Below are 6,000 nucleotides of genomic sequence, written 5' to 3'. Positions count from 1 at the left end.
AGACAATTTAATCGTGAAGGAGGATGTGGATGCACTGTGCACCACATCCTCTGAGATTCTGAGGCGTTCCAATGAATTGAGCAGTAACTACTGAAGAAGCTACGTTACAGCAATACATTTGATGCAAGTAAAATTGGACACAAAAAAACCAGATGCCCCAACAGACTGCTTCAGCCATCAATTCTTAGATTAAATTTGGTTAAAATTGAAGACATTCCAATAACTTACAGTTAAAAGGTTTAAAGCATAAATCAGAGCCTATTTTTTCCCTTTTCGGGTAAAATGTTGCTTCTCTTACCAAACCCTGTAGTATTAGGGAAGAGGTATTCATTGATAAAGATTAGGCTCAGTTATTTATCCTCTAAATTTTAAAGTAAAGTTACTAAAAGCAACACGGAAAATCACAGCTGAATCGGGACCTTGATGCAATTCCTACACAAAACTTATTCAAAGCAAAAATAAAGCAAATGTAAACCTTCTGAATTCTGGATATAAATCCAAGTCACGCACCTTAAGCCCACCAAGAAAACAACCCAACCAAGATTTTAATCAAGCAAACTTTTCTCCCTGTCAGAACCAACCAGCTGCACCAACAGCTCTCAGGCTCCCTTCTTCACATGGTAACCAAAACTGAGCCAACTTCTGTGCCATCTCCTTCTGCCAGCAGAACTCCATTTTTAACAGTATCTTTCCCAATGCTTATGTCAATCCTGCCGAACCACGGATTATAGAGACAGAAGTCTCTTTTTCAGTAGGTATACTGAATTTTAGGACTGCCGCTTGCCTTAGCACTGTTAAACACCGATTTCTGCACCACCAGGCTGTTTCCCGTAAGTCACAACTCCAGCCTTCTCAGGAAGGGCTCAGATCCTCCCTGCGCGGCCACAGAAGGTGGTTGCTCTCAGAGGACCCGTTCAGAGTGAGGTGCTTGTGGCCTGACAGAAACACACACATCCTGGATGTTAGAGTAATCAATCTACAGTAAAGTAAAAAATTAAAAATAAAAAATGCACATCTGTGAAAGCACTAGTTACACCTGCCGCACATATCATAGTCACACGGCTGTGCATCTTGATAATTACTGCTTGGAAGTGCTGCAGCACAGGTGCTAGTCTCAATCCCCAACCACCTCCAATACAAATACAAACATCCACTCTCACAAGTATGTCCCTTACGTACCTTGTCTCTTCAGCAAGTACAACTAAATCATCACTATAAACCAATTTAGCATACAAGCTGCTAAAACTACATTTTGTTAAGTCAGAAAGTTGGTCCTGACTTTTCTGTATCAATTGTAATACCAGTCTCCAACAAAAGAGTCCCGCCACCACCTGTACCCAAGTCTCCTGCTCACTCAGTAACTGCAGCCAACTCCATGGCAGACTTCCAGGACAAGAGCCTTGCACAACACACCACAGGATCCATACCAGTTGTCTGAAGATGCCGGGAGCTTTTCTGAATAAAAGCAAATTGCTTCTATTTGAAGCAGTTTTCTTAAGTAGTAGAAATAAAGACCATGTACTGAAGGCCAGTTCACAAATCTAATATAATAGATAACTGAACAAAAATTGGCAAGATAACGTAACACGTATGTTACCTTACTCCATATATTTTTCTAGTATTTTCTTATTGATTTATTTAATGTGCAAGTTTGGAAAGCTGTTAGGTAGGTTCACCTCATTTTTCTTTACTGAAGTAAACGTAGATACAAGTGTATGATAGGACCAAACGGGCAAAATGCAGATAGAAAAACTCAGAATAGCTGGATCTGGAACAGTCATTTCACATGCACTTAATTATCTCCGATCTAAAGAGTTGAACCAAATACATATTTTTTGTTTGGACACATCTGTAGGTATGATGTCTGTAATTAATTGTTCATTCAAAAATGCAGTTTCACGATGCATTTGATGATTTAGGTACACAACAGTTTTAGTTCTCAGCATTGACTAAAAATAGTGATTTTAATTTATTCCTGCTGCCTACAATTACCCACAACCATGTATTTTTAAATATTTCCAGCCTATAAAAATTACTAATTTTTGCCACTTGTGTTTATCTGCATTTAGACTTTGATTTGGATAAATTAAGCTCTCAAGTGTTCCTTGCTTTATGAAACTCTGCATGTTGTACACTTCAACACAAATAAATGACTTCTACCATTAGAGGTTTAAATAATGTAATGTATTTCATGCTCAGCCTGAAGCTGGATTCCAATGAAGTTGCTAATGCACGTAATGATTAAGTGTAACTCAAATACTAACTGTGTTGTTGAAAACATGACAGGCAATAATTTGGTCTATTATATTCTGCCATTTAATTCCCTAGTACAGACATTCTCTGACACGTTATGAAGCAATGATTTACAATTATTCAAGCTGCAAAGGTCAGAAAGTGACATTATAATCATCTACACAGAGATCCCTTCTAATGCACAAAAACTAGGTAATACCACACAAAAACAGTTTTACTAGAGTAGCAACTTTCTATTTAAATTTCCCAAACTGCACAAGTATAAATAATTAATTTACATTACAGTACATTAAGGCATCCTTGAAAATATGTTTTTCCTGCTCCTACCAACAGACTTATGAATAAGTCTTTTTTGCTTGCTAAAAGCAATCTTAAGAGCTGACTTTCACTAAAAGTAGCCTGATATTAACAGTAATCAGTCAAAAAAAAATCTGAAAATCTAAAAAAAATTTGAGAACACAACACACGGGAGTACAACCAATTTTTTTGATGCAGCTGGTAAAAGCACATTCTTGTCTATAAAGTACAAGGATCTACTACCCACTACACTCAATAAAGGCACGTATTTTTCTTTAGACATTCTCAAAGCAACCGGTGTCATTAAAATACTGAACTTTATACAGATTAAGATCTCTGAACTATTCTTTGCATTAACAGCAGCAGCAAAAGTGAAGTTATTTCCATGCTTGGGACACTATAACTCTCTTCAAAGCTTGTTGATATGAGGCTTTAAAAAAATAACTGAATTTACCAAAACACTTATTTAGCAGAACATATTATAACAGCTCCAGAATTAATTGGGAAAAAGAGTTTCAAAGCAAATAGAGCACTGAGGAGCAGAAAGTGAAAAAGATTAATACCTTCATCCACCAAAAGACCAAAACAAAGCAAATAAACCCGCAATAAATAATAATAACAAAAAAACCCCCCACAAAAACCCCAAAACACCAGAACGAGCTACTTCAGCAAAATAAAGGAAAAAACCCAACCTTTTCTACCCCTCTCCAAATTCCTTTGTGTATAGAGACACTTACTTTTATTCCTTAAAATACTTGACTGCTTTATATGGAATAAACATAATAAAGACATTGTTACAAATGTCCTTTCAATTTTTAAGTAGGTAGCAATAAATGTTTATGTGCATGTTTTAAATACTGAAAATTTTCCTAAAAATCTAAACCTACCTTATACCCATCCTCCTTAGCAGATTTTTTAAAAGTCATAAAGAAAAAAAAAGAAAGCAGCCACCACCCTTACTTGAAGCACGTAACTACATCCCAAAAAAATCTGTTTCTGAAAGCAAAGGCCAGAAAAAGGCAAAGGAATAGTAGATGCACTTTAAAATCAAACATTAATAAATTCTGTTCAAAATCTGAAGTGCAGAACAATGCATTTTTCATGTTCTACCTGAGACATAAAATTTGAAAAATGCATGATAAACCTTTTCACTGCATTTCACCAGGCAAGTGAAACAAAAATTTTAAATGCTGGGCAACCACCATTTGCTCATCTAACCCAGGATATCAGCCAATTTCGGATCCAGACTTTCAATATTAAATTCAAATATGCAGCAGTTTGCTACCCACAGAAAATAGATACTACCTCTGAAATAATGGCATCTATTTTATAGCTTTGTGTATGGAAAAGAAAACAATTAACACACATCTGCGATAAGGAAATGAGTAGCAGACTGTTTATTCCAAATGTTAAAACATTAGCGGTGTCCAATTTCTGTGTCATCTAGTTTCTGCTGTGCAGCTGAAGAAAAACAAATCCTGAACTTCAATTAAAAAAAAATAAAACACAGCAAAATTACTGCCTTTTTCAACAACTAAGTGAATTATATACTGTGTACTTTGTATCATGTAAATATGAAGATCATTTGAAATATTAAGACACAGCAAACCCTCCCTAAAACAACAACACAGATACAGCTTTTTTGCTTTTTTTTTTAAGACAAAAATTTCCAGATAATTTTTGTCTTTAAAAAAAAAAAAAAAAGGTGGTATTTTGAGACCACACTAGACCATGATGTTGCACTGACATTTCACCTTTAAAAAGTGCCCAAGCAGATTCAAAAGCTTTTGAAACGCAATTTATCCTTGCAACTAGCAGAGGGCTTATTACTATGAATCTAAAAGTCAGAGGATAGAATATTAACTACTGTAGAAAAGAAAACATAGTGCAGGACCTTCTGTTTGTGACAAAATTACAGAGTTAATGTTCCTGAAAGATCACTTCACCTTTTAAAGCATGATTTTTAAAAAGGTAAAATTTATAGCAATTAAAGCTAATGAAGAAATGCAGCATGAGCTGCTTATGTTCAGGAACTAATAGGTCCACTGAGCATTTCTAAGATTATTTAGCCATCAATGATAATGAATTGACATTGTCAGTGGTGTTAATGTACCAATGCTCTATAGTGCCACTAATCCGATAGCCAATCCTAGCAATTTATTTTTTTTTTATGTTGCTACTTTATTTTTTTAACCTACAGTACCCAATCCTTTCAATTAAAATAGCAGAAATACAGCACAAGCTATTACACTTTCTTCTCTTCTTCCACATATAAGGATGGCATATTCATTATTTGGACTATGGTTCAAACTGCTCTGGTCATTCCTCCTTCTTCAAATCCTGCTCAATTCTTTAGGACTGTTAGCTACAGTACAAAAACATCTTTTCCAATTAAATCAGTGTTAATATATAATTCTTAAAATACACTTTTGGTGTACATTAAGTAAAATGTGATGATTATTTAACCAGGTACATAAATCAGATTTTTGTAAGCACAGGGTATTGTGCTATATGTCACTTCCGTTAACTGTTTTGCCATATCTAAATTGCACAGCTTCAAGTTGTTGATGAAAATTAGCAACACAATACGACACACAAACAGAAAACAAGTACCTGCTTGGCTACCAGGTATGATGTGTCAGCAACATACAGTAAGCAATCAGTTTAGCAAAGTGACTAACATTCAAGTCCACAGTTTAAATCATTCACACATTTTGTTCTCTCTCTTGCATACCCATCATGAATTGCAACTGACAATTGTGTAATTTCTGAGGCAGATTCTAAGAACATGTCAATCCTGAAGTGAAGGAATGAGTTTTTGAAAAAATGAGGTAGCGCTTAATAATTTTAATTCTCTTTTTATAAAAGATACGGTATTAGCTATTTTGAGATTTTTTTACTTTTCCTCTCACAATTAACATAGTTAAATAATATATTTTTTCAGTTTAAGTTAAGGTAATTGAACAAAGAACCATTGTCAAGTTTGTTGGCAACTTGTAAGGAACAGAGTTTAGCCTTAGCTAAACGGTCTTATGTCTCTGTAGTTGTTAACTATCTTCCATGCCAAATTCTTGACAATTCATATAGCAGATAGTAAAGAAGATTTTTCAAATATAAAATAGCCTACCAAGCTTAACATTCATTTTAAACATGCTGCAAAATAGAGAGTAGCACAAGTTATTCCACTACCGATATTCAGTAGACTTAAGAATTAGGCTCATACATTTTTATTTCTTGTTTCAAGAAGTCAGCAATTAATTTTCTTAAGTGAGTAAAAACATCCAAAGTATCTCATAATGCTGCATGCAAGATTATTTGAAAAACAGAGATGAATCAGTGAAAATCACTCAGCTGCATATTCAGCTTAACATTCGCTTGTCCTTTAAAATGTGTAACTCACTTTGTCCTGCAGTAGATCAGTATACTAAGGCGAAAAAAAAACCCACTCCT

The 6,000-nt window shown here is 34.7% G+C and overlaps 1 protein-coding gene across 1 annotated transcript in view; it reads right to left on the bottom strand.

Moving 5' to 3' along the window:
• The window catches only part of ZNF407 (zinc finger protein 407), a 344,407-nt gene that overhangs the window by 299,707 nt on the left and 38,700 nt on the right, over positions 1-6,000 (bottom strand). The window lies entirely within an intron of this gene.

The sequence above is a fragment of the Falco peregrinus genome, chromosome 3 (genome assembly GCF_023634155.1).
Source record: "Falco peregrinus isolate bFalPer1 chromosome 3, bFalPer1.pri, whole genome shotgun sequence".
NCBI lineage: Eukaryota > Metazoa > Chordata > Aves > Falconiformes > Falconidae > Falco > Falco peregrinus.
This window is presented reverse-complemented; position numbering and strand designations above follow the sequence as displayed.